This window comes from Schistocerca cancellata, chromosome 1, assembly GCF_023864275.1.
Source record: "Schistocerca cancellata isolate TAMUIC-IGC-003103 chromosome 1, iqSchCanc2.1, whole genome shotgun sequence".
Classification (NCBI taxonomy): Eukaryota; Metazoa; Arthropoda; class Insecta; order Orthoptera; family Acrididae; genus Schistocerca; species Schistocerca cancellata.
Genome location: NC_064626.1, coordinates 465,060,641 through 465,080,959, shown reverse-complemented (window position 1 = coordinate 465,080,959; position 20,319 = coordinate 465,060,641).

Genomic DNA, 20,319 nt, shown 5'->3' with positions numbered 1-20,319 from the left:
ATCGACATACAGAAGCTCAAATAAAAGATGGAATAAGTGCCCTGTGACCATACATAGCGTTTGTGTCGTCACTTGAAATAAATAACTAGTATAAGAAAGGTTACTAGTGATAGAGTTCCCACATTTCGCCACTCCTGACTTTATTGTGGTTCAACGTAATGTCTACTTGGTAAAGAAGGAATATCATGTTTAATGTGAATTTCAGACCACAATGCCATTATATCTTCTTCACTTGGCGCAGCCAGAAGAGAATAGAATCTGTCTCTCACTATTAAAAAATCAGAAGTTGAAATCGAACGCAGACCATCAGCATAGCAACCAATGATCAATGCTACAGACCACCAAATCCTCTGTAGTGTAAGACAGTTGTCTATCATAATACCGTTGCCCCACACTGGATGAGAATTCTGACACACAGGCTCCCTGTAGTGGTTTGCAGCACGTTCAGTACATTCATTTACTTGGTTGACCGAATCGCCATGAACTATCTGCCTCGGCTACCCAGTGCATACATTCGACTCTATTTTGTAATCACCGGAATAAAATCACGTAACTGCCACCTACACAGAACTGCCAACAGTGTAGGATGCAGAAATTTAAATAGGAAGTGTTCCTTTCCATTTGAGGTACTCTATTGCGCTATGTGTTTGTTGAAAACGTCGTGCAGTGCAAAAGAAAAGCTGTAACTGTCTGTCTCTCAGAAGTCTAGATCCGGCCATACGCTTTATCTCACAGCACTGTGGAATGCTGAAGTTCTAGAGAAACTGTTATTGCCATTTGGAGCTGCTGTAGCTACATGATAAGTAGTAGCGTAACAGTAAGTGTTGCGCACCGTAGATAAGTTGCCCCGAGTTCTGTTACATTCGCTGCTACATTTTTTAAAACGCAATTCTGTTGTCTCTTGAAGTCACCATTTTAATGGAACTTTGAACATAATTCCCTTCACTTCTCAACCCAAAAGAGCCGCATGTGGAAAGAGGGCTAATTTTGTAACATTTTGTTCTTTCCAGGTTTAATAGACGATCAGGCAGCAGATGCATCTCGAAGCTTTTGTATTATGTATGGGGAGAGCGCATCGTACCAAAATAGAAAAGTATTTTCTACATTAGCTGTCGTCTTCCTTGACAGCTTTAACTCAGAACAAGTTTTCTACATGGATGTAATCAATAAACTGCATGTGCATTGTCAGACTGTTATAGATAACATCAGAGAATTCGCGTATATCGTTGATGATTAATTTCTCTCTCATGTTTAGTATTGTTTTAACAACACTAAAAGAAACGTTACGAAAACTGTGCACTGTATTACAAGAAATGAAATAAAACTACCCACGATATCCTTACGACGACAGTCTGTTTTAATAAAACTGAGTATCTGTACAATGTCTGTACAATGTACAATTAGTAAAATACTACTCACTTAGATTTCGATTGGATCTGCATTTAATTGGTATGCTGTGTCATACTCAACAGGTATGCAAATGTGGCATTTCATAAATAAAGTTATGTATTCCTAGAAACCCAAAATTTGCTTGTTAGCAGCGGAAGGAGGCGTTACCTGTTGTGCAGCATTGTAAGTTTTTCACCATTGCACTATGAGCTGAAAGTATTTTCTTGCGATTTCCTTATCGATGCCTGATCTGACTGCTTGTATATCTTTCACAGAAGGGATAAAAACGTTACAATCTGCGAGACTGGAACCGCGAACCATAACAGACGCTTTTTCACTACTCAACACGTCACCACACAGCTAGCGAAGAGGCATGTGTTGTGGGTTCCTCTTGCTTGGCCAATAGGGGTTAGAACTCGTAAACCGGTATTTAAAGGACGGGATTAGTTGCGATTTCCACGTGCAACGGCTTTCCCGGGCTGAAAATCGTAAATTTACAATCTTTTGTTACACCTCAAGCGATAATAAGTCAGATTATTCAATGGAAAAGACAGGATATATTAAGTGAACTTTGAGGCTTAATTCGGTGCATACCAGGAAGTAACTCGTCGATCACAAAGTTGCCAAACATACCTTGCCTTGTTGCCAAATAACAGTTACAGTACCAGCAGGAAGAAGACGAACCGATGTGATCCTACAGCGGTCTGTGAAGTGACCACTGCTGGCGTCTCAAAGACGCGGCTGCTACGGCCTGGAATACGTAATGCGTCTGATTCGCATTTCTGTAAATAGGCTTAGCGACTGGAGCGTAGTTACTAATAATACTCAGAACTGACTGCAAACTAAGCATCATAAATCAGTAACTCTCATAGTTGTTTTTATATATCACTGGTAACTGTACTCAAAACTAAGAAACTCATTCACGGATGTTTTCGTGCCTCGTCGATAGTCCAGCACACCAGACAAATAAAAATAAAGAAAGAAATGTGTGTGTGTGTGTGTGTGTGTGTGTGTGAGAGAGAGAGAGAGAGAGAGAGAGAGAGAGAGAGAGAGAGAATAGAGAGAGAGAGAGAGAGAGAGAGAGAGAGAGAGAGAGAGAGAAAAGTAAAAAAGGATGAGAGAGAGGGTAAAAAATTGTTGTAAGGAAATTGAATACCGCTATGTAAAGAAATCTTTCATTAAGATGATACGTTCCACATCATTACGTTAATGTCGTACTCATGAGCTATGGAACAAGTATTAATCTAACGTAATCTAATCATATCATATTGCTGTCTAGCTGTCAACAGTCATGAATTACCGAAATTTTCGACATTATAATAACCAAATCTAAACTTGAAAATTTTTGTAATAAACCGGGACTCCTATCAAGACCCTTTCATCCCTGTTAACTAACCACGAAAGATGTCTGAGATGCCTCCATTCATTACAAAATAGAGTCGAGTGTATGCACTGGGTAGCAGAGGCAGCTAGTTCATGGCGATTCGGCCAACCAAGTAAATGAATGTACTGAACGTGCTGCAAACCACTACAGGGAGCCTGTGTGTCAGAATTCTCCTCGGGTGTGCCGCAACGTTGTTATGATAGACAAATGTGTTACGCCACAGAGGATTTGGTGGTCTGTAGGATTGATCATTGGTTGCTATGCTGATGGTCTGCGCTCGATTTCAACTTCTGCCGGTGATTTTTTAATAGTGAGAGACAGATTCTATTCTCTTCTGGCTGCGCCAAGTGAAGAAGATATAATGGCATTGTGGTCTGAAATTCACATTAAACATGATATTCCTTCTCTGCCAAGTAGACGTTAGGTTGAACCACAATGAAGTCAGCAGTGGCGAAGTGTGGGAACTCTATCACCAGTAACCTTTCTTATACTAGTTATTTATTTCTAGTGACGAAACAAGCGCTATGTAGGGTCACAGGACACTTATTCCATCTTTTATTTGAGCTTCTGTATGTCGATGAAATTGGTTCTGAACTTGGAATGCAACTCAGACCGCCCGTAACGCGGAATTTGATCCCTTCGTGACAATACAGCTCGACTACTATTTACTGTTTGTTCAAAACTGCAGATTCCTCAACATCTCCACATATTGGGCGTGAATGGGTTCGAATCCTGACCCGGAACTAAAGTTTTCATTATGTATTGTCAAGCTCTAGCATGAGAACACTTATCTGTTGGTCGATAATAATTTTGATTTTTAATGCATTTTCATTCGCTGTCAACACTAACAAAACATGACGTTTTTTTACTCCCAGTGGGATACAGAACTATTTGAGAGATCACTGTCTAAGTTCAAGGATTTTATTCTGAGCTGCTGGCGGAGAAAAATTCGGTAGCTGACGTCTCTTTGTGTGTTGTCAACAACGATATGTGTGGGGTTCGATTCCCAGTCAGCACTGAACTATTCGTCAAATTATTTCTAGTTCATACACGCTCACATGTCGCTGCTGGTGTAACAAACCCATATTTAACGTTTATTTTTCGAGAATATACAAGCGATAGGTGCCGGGATGGAGTTCTGGGAAGGAAAAAATTAATGTTTCGTCTCGTTATTTCAGTTAAAACATCTAGATTCTGCCGAGAAAATCGGATATGTCACAGTTGATTGTGCTTAGATAACAATTCGATTAGGTTCTGGGTTCGAATCCCTGTCCAACACAAAGCATTACCTCACGGCATTTCAACTAAGTTACTTGTGAATAAGGAATATTTGACATCTCTCGTATTTCGTTAACAGGGACAATAGATGCTGGGTAAGAATTCGCGTCCGTTAAAAATGTTTACGTTATGTAATTTAAAGTTGATATTTGCTAACTGATACTCCCTTACATCGATGTATATCGCTCTCTGTATGTCTAGTCAGGAATGACTGTTAGTTTCCGTCAGTCACGAAATCTTAGTCTGCATGACCTGGGTTTGAATCCATATGCAGAGCGAGACGGTTCGTCGTGTCATTTGAAGTCCATACTTATTCTCAACTACCTGCTCATGAGTAACGTAAAGCTTTAATGTCATTTTGAGTTAAATAACAAGTACGATGTGTTACTTTGAAGAGGAAATCATCAATACAACGAACTTACTACGTGCGTTACCTATCTGACGTAATAATGAGAGTGGTAACATTTCAGGTATGTTATTTATTGCAATAAATGTGAGCTTACAAGCCTTAAGGACAGTCTTATCTGTGATAAGGTGTTCCCTGATATTTCTAGTTTCTTGGTATATCTATACAACTTGAGTTATTGCGATATAGAGCAGTATTTTCTAGTGGTGGGATGTTGGAACAATTTTCAATAGTCAAACGACTGTACCAGGGAGCGAGTAGATGATCTGCTAGACAGCTGCGTTATGTCGGTTGCATGCGAATCAGGCGAAATGCAATTCAGGTCGTTCTGATACTTTTGAGCATGACTGTACGTAGGTGGCGTGGACATGTCGCACGGACTGAGCGAGAAACAGTTTAAGGGTCCCCCACCATTTCTACCCCCAGGCGAGTTACAGACTGACACTACCGTAAGCCTGGTTTTCTCTGATTCGTACCAAGCTATTTTGTCTGTGAGTCTGTTGCCAAACATATTGCAGCTGATTTTAGACTACCTTCCTGACGAGCTAGAGAATGGAAATTTCGAACATCGGTTAGAAATGGATGACAACGTAAATTTAATTCGATTTCTGCTCGATCTATTGAGTAGGGGTGGGAATGAGGGTGCAAAGGTTTGGTAACACCTGCCACCATGGCTGCCCTGCAGTACCAGCACCTTGTGCGGGTAGAATCAGAATGCGTTCCAGGCGGTAGGTCAGAGGGCGGGCACCGCTAAGCAGAGAGTGGGGGAGAGAGGAGATGGATCTCGCATTCTTCTCTGTCTGCCCGTTCAGTACAAACTTTACTGTTGATTTTAAACTAACTTTCTGATGAACAGAGATTCGAAATTTTAAGCATAGCTCAGAACTGGAAGAAAAGGCAATAATGGCTCTCTAACCTTGTCTGTTGAGTGACGGGGGGTATTTTGTTCACCACTATCATCTCCCGATGAGCTAGAGACTTGGAACTTTCAACACGGCTCACACCTGGATGACAATGCGATATTAACTCGTTTTCTTGTCTGGTGTGTCACTGAGCACACTTTGAGTACCAACGCTGTTTCTCCCTTTTATTATTTCACTCATGTTAAGCTCTGTAGAAGGACGATTGCCAGTAGGCCTCTATGTGACCTCGAATTTCTCTCATTTTTACCTTCACGGTTTATTTGCGATATCTGCATGCGACAAAGCAATCTAGTGGTTGAGTCAGTTGAAGAGAAACATATAAATCTGAAATTTATAACCTGTGTGAGTTATAATTTCGTAGAACTGTTTCAAATGTAGGCCTACTGAAAAATGTCACACAAGTTAGATTAAAAAGTAGAAAATAATTATTTGGATAAAAATTAATTACTAACATACCACGCTTTTAAATCGGACTGAAAGTTTAAACTGACCTCATACAGACAGTACTGAAAATGTGAGATTGTGAATTTTTAATAGCTATGAAAACGCAAGTAAGATTTGAAGCGAAAAACGTGGAGCGCTTGCAGTACATGATTTATGCATGAATAGTTTACCTCCTTGAGGAGCGTTTACACCTCTACGACTTTCCGTGCGCACTAAGCGCATGGAACTATTGCACGAAGCGACAAGGAAGCGCATGTCCCGGTGCAAAGTCGCGTGCGCCACTGAACTGTGCGAACAGGGCGAAGGAGTTTCACCATAGCAGAGGGGGGAGACACGTGCCTCTACTTGTGTGTGTGGGTAAGCACAGCCGTACGGCGACTATGTGGTTAGGAATCTACACTCCTGGAAATGGAAAAAAGAACACATTGACACCGGTGTGTCAGACCCACCATACTTGCTCCGGACACTGCGAGAGGGCTGTACAAGCAATGATCACACGCACGGCACACCGGACACACCAGGAACCGCGGTGTTGGCCGTCGAATGGCGCTAGCTGCGCAGCATTTGTGCACCGCCGCCGTCAGTGTCAGCCAGTTTGCCGTGGCATACGGAGCTCCATCGCAGTCTTTAACACTGGTAGCACGCCGCGACAGCGTGGACGTGAACCGTATGTGCAGTTGACGGACGTTGAGCGAGGGCGTATAGTGGGCATGCGGGAGGCAGGGTGGACGTACCGCCGAATTGCTCAACACGTGGGGCGTGAGGTCTCCACAGTACATCGATGTTGTCGCCAGTGGTCGGCGGAAGGTGCACGTGCCCGTCGACCTGGGACCGGACCGCAGCGACGCACGGATGCACGCCAAGACCGTAGGATCCTACGCAGTGCCGTAGGGGACCGCACCGCCACTTCCCAGCAAATTAGGGACACTGTTGCTCCTAGGGTATCGGCGAGGACCATTCGCAACCGTCTCCATGAAGCTGGGCTACGGTCCCGCACACCGTTAGGCCGTCTTCCGCTCACGCCCCAACATCGTGCAGCCCGCCTCCAGTGGTGTCGCGACAAGCGTGAATGGAGGGACGAATGGAGACGTGTCGTCTTCAGCGATGAGAGTCGCTTCTGCCTTGGTGCCAATGATGATCGTATGCGTGTTTGGCGCCGTGCAGGTGAGCGCCACAATCAGGACTGCATACGACCGAGGCACACAGGGCCAACACCCGGCATCATGGTGTGGGGAGCGATCTCCTACACTGGCCGTACACCACTGGTGATCGTCGAGGGGACACTGAATAGTGCACGGTACATCCAAACCGTCATCGAACCCATCGTTCTACCATTCCTAGACCGGCAAGGGAACTTGCTGTTCCAACAGGACAATGCACGTCCGCATGTATCCCGTGCCACCCAACGTGCTCTAGAAGGTGTAAGTCAACTACCCTGGCCAGCAAGATCTCCGGATCTGTCCCCCATTGAGCATGTTTGGGACTGGATGAAGCGTCGTCTCACGCGGTCTGCACGTCCAGCACGAACACTGGTCCAACTGAGGCGCCAGGTGGAAATGGCATGGCAAGCCGTTCCACAGGACTACATCCAGCATCTCTACGATCGTCTCCATGGGAGAATAGCAGCCTGCATTGCTGCGAAAGGTGGATATACACTTTACTAGTGCCGACATTGTGCATGCTCTGTTGCCTGTGTCTATGTGCCTGTGGTTCTGTCAGTGTGATCATGTGATGTATCTGACCCCAGGAATGTGTCAATAAAGTTTCCCCTTCCTGGGACAATGAATTCACGGTGTTCTTATTTCAATTTCCAGGAGTGTATATTGAGCTATGACAGATTATTTTATTCTTTTTACCCTGATTTAACAACATGATATATTAACAATTCATTTTCACTTAAATAATTATCTATAAAACGGGGATTACACAAGATAGCCGGGTACACTGGAGGAAGAAACACGTTCTGGTACTAAAGGTAATCAAAATCCGGGTGTGAAACTGCAAGAAAGTACGTCTTATTATCACCACGTTCGTTTCGTTTTATTGATATAAAATACCACCTGAAGTCTGTAGGGAAACATACTTAAAAGTCTGATTCGTATTCGCGATCCTGAAACAGTTCTTTAAATAAGATCTTGAGGTGTGATTTTTATTTACGGTATTTTATATTTGTTTCTCGTTTACATCATGAAATGCCGTCTGACAGTACATTTTTGAGATATTCCTTGGTTTCGTACAGTTGTTTCATCCTAATTTCACATTAGTTGGCAGCACCACACATTTCTTGGCGGCAAATATGACATAACATAGCACCACTACCGTTTCTTCACAAATTCCTACTTAAACGTGTCTCTGTGAGTAGTGTTGCCAGTTCAGCAGCTACTTTTGGTTTCCACTTCTTAAGAAAATTCTCTTCGTTTAAGGTTTGTCATATGTGTGTTAAAATTATTAATATGTACTGATCTAATACGTCTGGAACGAAGAAGTAACGTGGGAGTTGAAAATATAAATAGTGAGTAGTTGGGGGGATGTGGGCGGGGAAGTGTCATCAAAGATTAGTGAAATTAGTGTGCAGTGAATGCAAAGTAGGGGAAGGAAGAGTGGGTAATCGTAATTTTTATTTTTTTTTGTATGGTTTGTTCAGTAGTGCCTGGCTTGCAATATTTATCTGGTTATTAAGTAGCTGTTTATTGCCTGTTAATGCTTTGTGTATGTGGTAGTTTTCTTAAAAAATTAGAAGATGTCTGTGTTTTCGATTTTGATGATGTTTATGTCTTTTTCTGATGAACTTGTCTTATGATATTCCACTTTGAAGTAGACTGCAAATGTTGAGTTGATTTTACTGTATTCTTATGCCCCAACGTACTCTTTATATTTGGCGTGAAACATCATGTCAGTCATCCCATTGTAGATTTGGTCGCAGTCTCTGGAACTGAGCCGATAGATATCAGACTGATGGTATGTGTGTGGTTAGTGTTTAAGTTTTGGACGTGTTTTTGTATTGAATTATTCTTTTAGTAGGTAATAGCTCAAAATTTTTGTAAGTAACTATTTTTAGATGTTGAAAGCAAATCAGTAGTAAATATATATCATAACAGACCACACAGGAATTTTATATCAATAAAACGTGACGCCTATTGTTATACAAATACTATTGTCTTATAGTTATTATAAATACACTCTAAGACAAAAATGAGATAAAATAAAATTAAAGAAATATAAAAAATGTTTGCGCCACGGGGAACTATCCGAGCGGTACGGAAATTGGTAACTGTGTTGTACAAGAGAACACAGACAAATGTTGTTGTTGTTGTTGTTGTTGTTGTGGTCTTCAGTCTGGAGACTGGTTTGATGCAGTTCTCTGTGCTACTCTATCCTGTGCAAGCTTCTTCATCTCCCAGTACTTACTGCAACATACATCCTTCTGAATCTGCTTAGTGTATTCATCTCTTGGTCTCCCTCTACGATTTTTACCCTCCACGCTGCCTTCTAATGCTAAATTTGTGATCCCTTGATGCCTCAGAACATGTCCTACCAACCGATCCCTTCTTCTTATCAAGTTGTGCCACAAACTCCTCTTCTCCCCAATTCTATTCAATACCTCCTCATTAGTTATGTGATCTACCCATCTAATCTTCAAATGATTACAATTTAAAAAAAATGTAATTTATTGAAGAGAAAACTTCACAAAGGGACAAAGTCAGTCACGCGATGCTCCAACTCTGACCCATACCCAAGCAGCTTTTCGGTTTGGTATTGACTGATAGAGTTGTAGGAGGCCCTGCTGAGGGATATCTTCCCAAATTATGTCCAACTGGCGCGTTAAATCTTCAAAATCCCGAGCTGGATGGAGAGCCCTGCCTATAATGCTCCAAACGTTATCAATTGAGGAGAGATCCGGTGACCTCGCCGGCCAAGATAGGGCTTGACAAGCATGAACACAAGCAGCAGAAATCATCGCCTTTTGCGCCTGGGCACTATCTTGCTGAAATGTAAGCAATGGATGGCTTGCCATGAAGGGCAATGAAACGGTGCGTAGCGTATTGTCACCGTACCACTGGGCTGTAAGGTTGCCGTGGATGACAACCAAAGGCAACCTGCTATGAAACGAAGTGGCACTTCAGAACATCACTCCTGGTTGTCAGGCCGTATAGCAGGTGACAATCAGGTTGGTATCCCACAACAGTCGGGGGCGTCTACAGACGTGTCTTCGCTGGTCAAGGGCCTGGAATCTCACTGACTGGAGTAGCATTGCTTTCCGTGATGAGTCCCGCTTCGAAATGAGCCCCGATCACCTGCAGAAAGTGTATGAAAACAGCTGTGTGAAACCAACCTGACTGTAACTCACCTTACAAATCGACGATCTGCAAAGATGGTCTGAGGTGGCATTTGTTTTCATAGCTGCTCGCCTTTGGTTGTCATCCACGACACCCTTACAACATACCGGTACATCGGGAATATTCTACGATCCATTTCGTTGTCCTTCGTAGCAAGTCATCCATGACTTACATTTCAGCTAGATAATGCCCGCACACAGCGAGGGTTCCTACTGCTTATCTTAGAGCTTGGCAAACCCTACCCTCGCCAGGAATGTCTCCGTATATCTCCCCAATTGAGAAGTTTGGAGCATTATGGTTCAAATTGCTCTAAGCACTATGGGACTTAGCCGGCCGCGGTGGTGTAGCGGTTCTAGCGCTGCAGTCCGGAACCGCGGGACTGCTACGGTTGCAGGTTCGAATCCTGCCTCGGGCATGGGTGTGTGTGATGTCCTTAGGTTAGTTAGGTTTAAGTAGTTCTAAGTTCTAGGGGACTTATGACCTAAGATGTTGAGTCCCATAGTGCTCAGAGCCATTTTTGAACCACTATGGGACTTAACATCTGAGGTCATCAGTCCCATATACTTAGAACTACTTAAACCTAACTAACCTAAGGACATACCGCAGAATCCGCGTGGTTCCAGACTGACGCGCCTAGAACCGCTCGACCACAAGCATTATGGGCAGGGACCTCCAACCAGCTTGGGATTTTGGCGATTTGTTGTGGCAATTGGAGAAAATCTGGCACTATGTCCTTCACGAGGACATCCAAATACTCTTGTCACTCAATGCCAAGCCGCAGAACTGTTTGCGTAAGGACCAGAATAGGAACAATGCGTTAATAACTTACTCAATTTGTGGAGCTCTTTCTTATGAATGGATCGTCCATTTTTTTCTGAAATTGTAAACAATCTTTGTCTGTAGATGTAGGTCACATCTGCCGATTTCCGTTCCATTGGGACAATTCGTTCATGGGTGGGCGTTTTTCTTTGTCTTAGAGTACACCTTTAATCACTGTTAAGCAACTACGGATACTTTGGCTGCACAACTGAAGAACTTAGTTGTTTTGTTTGCTCTCTTTTACAACGTAACAGCTGTCTGAATTATTCTCGGTCGTTGAATCGGCTGTTGTCGTAGAAACTGCATAGCATTTCAACGAGTCAGCTGCTCGTTATCATCAAGCGCGAGTATCTATGACGAGCAAGGACCTAGTTGAAACATTGTGCAATTGTAGCGACAGCATCCGACGCAACACGTGACAATCTTTCAACCAAGTTATTGTTTTTTGAGTCTTTTACGAAAATAAGGCTTGGAGTTTGGTTAGGGTGGCTGTAAACGACGCATGAAGTGTTTCTTGTAATATCTTTCACTACGATTGGTTGAGCTTTTCTGTGACACTCTCCCGCTGTCTAGCCAAATACGTAATCTCGACGTCCTGAATTGTTTGTTGTAGATATTCTAACCTCTGTCTGCCTGACAATTTCAACAATTTAGATCACCCTCTAACAGCTAGAAGCTATTTCGTGATGTCTTAACACATGTCCTATCATCCAGTCCGCACCTTCTTCTTACCAAATTTTTCCACATATTCGTCTTTTCGATTTCCTATCTTGTCAATCCATCTAATTTTCAGTATCCTTCTATGGAACCAAATATCTAAATATATATTATCAGGAATTTCTTCCTAAAACTGAGGCCAGTGTCTGTGCCTAGTAGACCTTTTCTTACAAAAAATGACCTATTTGCCTGTGCTAGTAAGTTGTTTATCTGATTGTGCGACAGTTCCCGAAAATAACTGCTCTTGCTGATTATTGGTTTCTGTAGTCCATAGCGGACGTTTATTGTAAAAGAAAAGCTTAAAGCTCTTCAAAGGAACGACCTCGACATTCGGAATTTTGGAAATTTGCGTTAAGTACCTATCGATTGGATTGATTTGAGGGAAGAGACCAAAGAGCGAGGTCATCGGTCTCATCAGGTGAGGGGAGGATGGGGAAGGAAATCGGCCGTGACCTGATTTTGGGAAATCACGGAAAACCTAAATCAGGATGGCCGGACGCGGGATTGAACCGTCGTCCTCCGAATGCGAGGCCAGTGTGCTAACCACTGCGCCACCTCCCTCAGTGTTAAGTACCTTTGGGACCAAACTGCTGAGGCCATCGGTCCTTAGGATTACACACTACTTAATCTAACATAATCTTTCTTACACTAAGGACAACACACACACCCATGCCGAGGGAGAACTCGAACCGCCGACGGGGGAGAAGCCGCTCGAACCGTTGCAAGGAGCCCAAGACCGCATGACTACCCCGCGCAGCTCGAAATTCGGCTTAAGCGATTTACGGAGTTCACGACAAGTTTAAATACAGACGGTCGTGTGGGAATTAGAACTGGTGTACTCTCTAATACGAGTCCAGTGCCTTATGACTGCGCCATGTGGCTCGATGTTGTCTTAGCATTCATTGCGTAAGTCGAGACCGTCAAAGCTGCAAGGGTGCTACCACCATGGATAAGCTCAAGAATACGGCTTAGCAAAGGCACTACTGGAGGAACTACGTCATGTTGACAGCAAGGCCACATTCGAGAGTGAAGATTATCTGCCAAGAGCCAGATGCGAGTATCGTACTGAGTTCTATCCGACTAACATCATGATGCATAGTCTCATTCATTTGCTAATAACTTACGAGAAGAAGAACCGGTTCTGTGGTATGACTCTCTAGAGGATATTCGTACATGTAAGGTATCAAGGTCGACATTGTTGTTTCTGTTGTTATTGAAGTGTGGGCTTTGGAGACTGGTTTCATAAAGCTCTCCACTCTAGTCTCTCATGTGCAAGCCTTTTCTTCTCTATCTAATAGCTATATCCGTGTGGACCTGCGTACTATATGCAAACAATTGTCTTTCTGTACTACTATAGTGTACAAAAATCAATAACGCAATTAACTTTCACTTGATGTGTCACCGCGAAGTAACATAGCTCAATGGAACACCGGTATACATAGAAAAAACTGCTACAATATGCTATAGAAGATAACTGAAAGAAATACGCAATGAGACTAACAGAAATAACATTTTTGTTTAAAGACAATACTTACACTGAAGTTACCGCGGTTCATGATGATCCCATAGAAATTTGGTAGGGCGTGTGATCATTATGAATGGCATTACATGATCTGGAACATGCTTCCATACCGTTCACGAGCTTGGTATGAGGTTCTCGAGGTAGAGCTCGTTGGTACTTACTTGTTAGCATGCTAGGTGTGTTGTAGGCCGGGCCAGCCGGTACTGGTGCACTGGTGCTCATTGTACACCGGCGCTCGAATATGTCTCTCGGAGAAGAAAGTGTGTGACAATCTCCAGTAGTCTTCTCTAAGATCTGGAACATCCGCCATCTAGTGTACTAGTTTCGTCGGATAGTCTGTAGGAAGTTGGCTGCAGAGCATTTCAAAGTCCAGTTCTGAACACGATGAAGTCGTCTTACGTGCTGTTCAGTCGCATTTCCCCAAAGACCGCGCCGTAACGGCTCACACATGCGATCGAGGGATGGTTAGTCCGATGTCTGGCGATAGTGTTGATAGCGGTATGAGGATTGGGTAGAGATGGCAGAACCATCCTATTATCACATTACCTCAATGCTGATGCGCCACGTTAGTTGCATATCAAACGTGACGCCGAAATACTTCACGTGTTTCGTCCAGGAGACGGGTATTCCGTGGACTTTGAAGGTGGGATCGCTTTAGGGGCAAGTTGCCGAGGAGGATAATAGATTGTGTTTTCTGAGGGTTGTAGGCGAGGCGAGTTGTGGTATCGACAATGGTTAAAGGTGAGATGAATTGTGGTAGTCAGGATGGTAGGATGAGTCTCCTGAGCGTTATAGACAAGGCTAACTGTAATAGCTATGACGGTAGCTCGAATCTTCTTAAGATTGTGCGTGAGATGAATTGTGATGGCGAGGTTGATAGTTTGAGTCTTCTGGAAGTTGTAGGTGAGGTGAATTGTGGTAGGGAGTTTTGAGTCTTCTGAGGGTTGTGGGCGTTGTGACTGGTGGTAGCGAGGATGACAGCTTGAGTCTTCTGACGATTCTAAGTGAGGTGAACTATGTTACCGACGATAGTAGCTTGAGTCTTCTGAGGGTTGTGGGCTATGGGAATTGTGGTAGCGAGGATGGTAAATTGGGTCTTCCGAGGGCTGTAAGTGAGGTGAATTGTGGTAGCAAGAATGGTAGTTTGAGTCATCTGAGGGTTGTGAATTGAAATTATCGTACGGCATTGATGGCCAGGAGTGCTCACATTTTGGCCCTCAAGCTGCAAGTCTTTTCAGTTGATGCTACGTTATATGTCGATGATGATAATATGATGATGGGGGTATCACAGCACCCAGTTCCCAAGCGGTGGAAACCTCCGACTAAGCCGGAATCGAACCCATGTCCGTTGCATGGTAGGCAGATGCGCTGACCACTCATCTACGGAGGCGGACTTCTGAGGTTGTAGGCGAGGTGAACTATGCTGCCCCAGGCAGCTCGTCGAGGTCATATTGAAGTTGGTGTTGTACGTACGTGGTCTCCTACTCTTGCTTAGGACTGCCGTAGTGTCAACGACGACGGCCACAGACATTGTCACGGATTAGTGTATCTGCTGAACGACCAGTCAACCACTTCACTGAATTGAATGTTCTATCTCTAGCAAGTTCCAGCTGTCGAATTTCCCCAAACGAGTGTTTCCTCACCAATGGGTGTTTCGCTACCCCCAGCACACATCGGTCTCGCGAGTTCAGCAATTTAAGCAACCCAGTAAACCTTATGTAGAACCGTTTAAAATGTTTCAAATGGCTCTAAGCACTATGGGATTCGACATCTGAGGTCATCAGTCCCCTACACTTAGAACTACTTGAACATAACGAACCTAAGGACATCACACACATCCATGCCCGAGGCAAGATTCGAACCTGCGACCGGAGCAGCAACGCGGTTCCGGACTGAAGCGGCTAGAACCACTCGGCCACAACTGCCGGCTAGAACCGTTTACAACTACACCTTTTGCATTTGACCAGTTTAATATGGTATTTTTATATCTGTACCAAGGTCTATAATGCCTACAACATATCATGCGTGTTACCATGTTATCGTTACCACAGTGTGACACACCAGACTTTAAAGAAGATAGGAACCAAATTCTGTCATTCCTTGAAAACCCGACACTGTTTGAAGCATTGTTCGCTGTAGTCAGTCAGACACAGTGGTGAACAGTTGGCCGCGCCGGAGCACCAGAGGCCAGTAATTGCTGCCGCAGGGCAGCGGGCGGCCATCATTTGCAGACTATTAGCGCAGAAGCGGCGCTGCCGGAAGCCACTGTGCGGCGGCGATGGCTCGTTCGGCAGCCGCCGACGGCCCCGGGCGCGAGTTAGCGAGCGGCGCCGATTACAGGCGCGTCGTTCCGCGCTGATGCGCCCCCATTTGGCGGATTGTGTTCCGACCGCGCGGCCGGACACGCGAGCGCCCGCGGCCGCTCTCCGATACCGCTGACTGCCTGCCGCTGCCTGCTGAGCGGCGATTACGCCAGATAGGACCGTCTGTGGGCGCATCTACGTTCTACCAATGTGTGAGGAATGGCAGCTAAATTCCCTATGTCGTGTTGTCACGTACAGGAAAAGAAGAAGTTCGTATTACCACCACAAGTTGCTTTCGGTGAATAATGATTTATAGTCGAATAGACTCAGAAGATGTATCAATTTCAAATCCACCTACAGTAACAGGAAGGATACTACAAGAAAATATGTCATTCTTAACGGTTCAAAATCTGCAGATGTAGAGGTAATTTCGGGAGTACCGCAAGGAAGCGTGATAGGACCTTTATTGTTTACAATATACATAAATGACTTAGTTGACAACATCGGTAGCTCCGTGAGGCTATTTGCAGATGACACGGTTGTCTACAAGAAAGTAGCAACATCAGAGGACTCGTACGTACTCCAGGAAGACCTGCAGAGGATTAATGCATGGTGCGACAGCTGGCAGCTTTCCCTAAACGTAGATAAATGTAATATAATGCGCATACATAGGGGCAGAAATCCATTCCAGTACGACTATGCCATAGGTGGTAAATCATTGGAAGCGGTAACGACCGTAAAATACTTAGGAGTTACTATCCGGAGCGATCTGAAGTGGAATGATCACATAAAACAAATAGTGGGAAAAGCAGGCGCCAGGTTGAGATTCATAGGAAGAATTCTAAGAAAATGTGACTCATCGACGAAAGAAGTAGCTTACAAAACGCTTGTTCGTCCGATTCTTGAGTATTGCTCATCAGTATGGGACCCTTACCAGGTTGGATTAATAGAAGAGATAGACATGATCCAGCGAAAAGCAGCGCGATTCGTCATGGGGACATTTAGTCAGCGCGAGAGCGTTACGGAGATGCTGAACAAGCTCCAGTGGCGGACACTTCAAGAAAGGCGTTACGCAATACGGAGAGGTTTATTATCGAAATTACGAGAGAGCACATTCCGGGAAGAGATGGGCAACATATTACTACCGCCCACATATATCTCGCGTAATGATCACAACGAAAAGATCCGAGAAATTAGAGCAAATACGGAGACTTACAAGCAGTCGTTCTTCCCACGCACAATTCGTGAATGGAACAGGGAAGGGGGGATCAGATAGTGGTACAATAAGTACCCTCCGCCACACCGTAAGGTGGCTCGCGGAGTATAGATGTAGATGTAGATGTATAACTATTTTTATACAATTCATGACAGTAGCCTGCAGAAAATTGCATATAAGAACACTATGTAACATAACTTAAAAAATGGCTCTGAGCACTATGGGACTTAACATCTGAGGTCATCAGTCCCCTAGAACGTAGAACTACTTAAACCTAACTAACCTAAGGACGTCAAACACATCCATGCCCGAGGCAGGATTTGAACCTGCGACCGTAGCGGTCGCGCGGTTCCAGACTGTACAGACTGTAACGCCTAGAACCGCTAGACCAGACCGGCCGGCAACATAATTAAAGGATAACTTTTTCGAAGACTCGAAATTCCCACTCCTTGCCACGAAATTTGCCTCAAATGTGCGTACAACCTTCCTCTGTAATGGTGGAAAAGAGTGGCATCCTGCGACGTCACCCTCGAGGTCGAAGACGCCTCAAACAGCAAGGTGTTGACACGCGCCAAGAAAGACCACAGCTCAGAGATTTATATGAAGCGCAAGGTGGTTTCATGATGGCACATGAAGACCGACTTTCACCACAATTCTGCTCAATGCGACAGTGGACGTGTCAGACAGTGGGAAGATCCACACACCTTCTCTTACTCACCCCTTCTTTTGACGTCTGTACGACGGAGGTTAGAACCGCAACGCACGACGTTGAAATCACACGCTTTCCTTATGAGTGGCCGGGGAAGACATTCCAGATCCAGTGCCGTTCGGGGTTGGCCTCAGGGGGTGCATAAAGGACCACACTGAAACCACATCTTTTCCTAGTGCGTTGATTCACATATATTTTGCACTAATTCGCAATGTTTGATACTGCTGACAGCTTCGGTCGTTTCACCCCTTCTCTAAGGACACTGTGAGTCTAAATCTGCAATGAACGTCATCTGACCCAATCGGAGAGCAGCGTAACAGCAGTTTTTGTTCTCCTACACAGGTTGGAACCACTAGGGACCGGTCAACACCACGCGACGAAATTTGAACGTGATCCGAATAAGCAAATAGTGGCTGTGCTAACGTCTTATGCGACCAAACTGCCGAGGTCATCGGTCCCTAACCTTGCATACTATTTAATCTAACTTTAACTTACACTAAGGACAACACACACACCTATGCCCGAGGGAGGACCCTAATCTCCGACCGGGGCCGGCCGCGGTGGTCTAGCGGTTCTAGGCGCTAGAGTCTGGTACCGCGCGACTGCTACGGTCGCAGGTTCGAATCCTGCCCCGGGCATGGGTGTGTGTGATGTCCTTAGGTTAGTTAGGTTTAAGTAGTTCTAAGTTCTAGGGGACTGACGGGGGGGGGGGGGGGGGAAGCCACGCGGACCGTGATAAGGCGCCCAGACTGCGCGGCTACCCCGCGCGGCCGGAACGGAGAGTGACAAAGGCGTTGCTGGTCTGGAAGCGCCTAGGCCTACATCACAAGTTCTTTCTGTACTGGAACATTTTTAAAATTCATAAAACTCATATCGATCCTGTAAATTTAGGTGTCGACTGTACCCTTACTTATCTCTAGCAAATAGGAGCAGTACTAACAGTACATGGGTGCCCATACTACTAGACAGGCGTGGTTTTGGCGCATACAGTATTGATACACGGGTGTGAGTCCAACCATGAAGGGTCAGCCTCGTGAGCGTAAGTGGGGAATCAAGCACACAGAAACGTAATAGTTGTGGATAAAGACTGAATCCAGATTTGTTGAAAAACTATTCAAGTTACGAAAAATTAAATTAAAAAGAAATAGTGTTATGCCAAATTGAGTTTGTTACCGGCGGAAATGTTTGTGCTGGCAACAGATGATCTTGTGGGAGACGCTTAGCGAAATATTTCCAAGCAGTATCTCACCCTTTTGGCGTCACTGTTAAGTTAGCTGCCCTCCCAGGCTGAACGTGAGTCTTGAAAGATACTTCCAATATAAATCTCGTAGTTTTTCCAGTATGAGGGTGCCTAATAAATCAACGATTTCACGTGTATTCGCCCATTTCAGAGAAACAGTGTGTATGAATGTGAACGGCTCGGCGGACCTTCAATAGTAAGTGAGGCCTCTCTGGAAAACATCTGCGCATTCTTGCCAAGTTCACCAAGAGAGTCAATACGAAAAATATGTCAGCAAACTGGAATGGCTTACCGGAATGTTCATAGAGACATAAACAAGCTGAAACTCCGTCCGTATCGCATTCACGTTGTGCGTGAATTTTGAGAACTTGATAGAGGAAAAATACGACTTACTACTTTGAAAATTAGCAATGCTCATAATTAACGTACACAATAAATTGATTATATAGTAACAATTAACTGTACAAAATCATTGGATGTGAGTGCGATACATTGTCTCTAACATCACTTATGAATACGCGCACTGCATTAGTAACAAAACACCATTCTTTGTCTTAATTCTTTCCAGCGTGGTATGTTGCAAATAATAAAAATAATAATTACTGCCCGTAGCGAGTAGGTATATTTCCAGCACACATCAGATACAACACATCTTTACACTTGAGAGCCCAAGCGGTTCTAGGCGCTACAGTCTGGAAACGTGCGACCGCTACGGCCGCAGGTTCGAATCCTGCCTCGGGCATGGATGTGTGTGATGTCCTTAGGTTCGTTAGGTTTAAGTAGTTCTAAGTTCTAGGGGACTGATGACCTCAGCAGTTAAGTCCCATAGTGCTCAGAGCCATTTGAACCATTTGAACTTGAGAGCCCTCCACACATCTCCTTATCTAAAGTTACTCTAACACATTACCCATAACACGTTGAATCAGCGACGCTGCTACACAGTCAGTAACTACATTTGAGCATGTCTCGTTCAATATAAAATTTTCTTACAAAATGTGAATTAGTTTACCCTATGTATATACCTTTCATCTTTAAATCAAAATCTGAAAGAAATAACTGTCCACCATGTGCATGGACTTCACCATATATGCTTCATACGATCCTCACTGGTAATAAAATGGAAGTAACTTATCTAAAATGTGATCTGTAGGCAACAGTCACGATAAATTTATACCAAATTATAAAATATCTTCTTTTCTGCTCCCATGTGTTCTCCACTTCACATATCAACACAACTTTCACAGTTAAGTAGGACTTCCAAAAATAGGTCTAACGTTTGCAAACGGGGTTTCTGCTGTCGCCCGTGACAATAGCAATATTACGAACCTATCCGTTTCTAATGGGATAATGACTGTCGACCGCAGGTTTGCCTTCTATACATAGGTAGTAAAAAAAAAAAATAAAGAAAATCCAGTGACATGTCGGAACAAGGTGTTCAGCGGTAGACTTGCCGGTTGGTGTACATGCACTGTAAAATAATACTCAGCAACGGTATTATTGCACCTGGCTGTAATCGGAATCACGCGGTGATGTTACTATAAACAACTACAGCCATGACGAAGGAAAACGCATCGCATTGTCAAAGCTTTCAGGTCAGTTGTGCATATACTTGCAACCTCGACTACGCGCTGA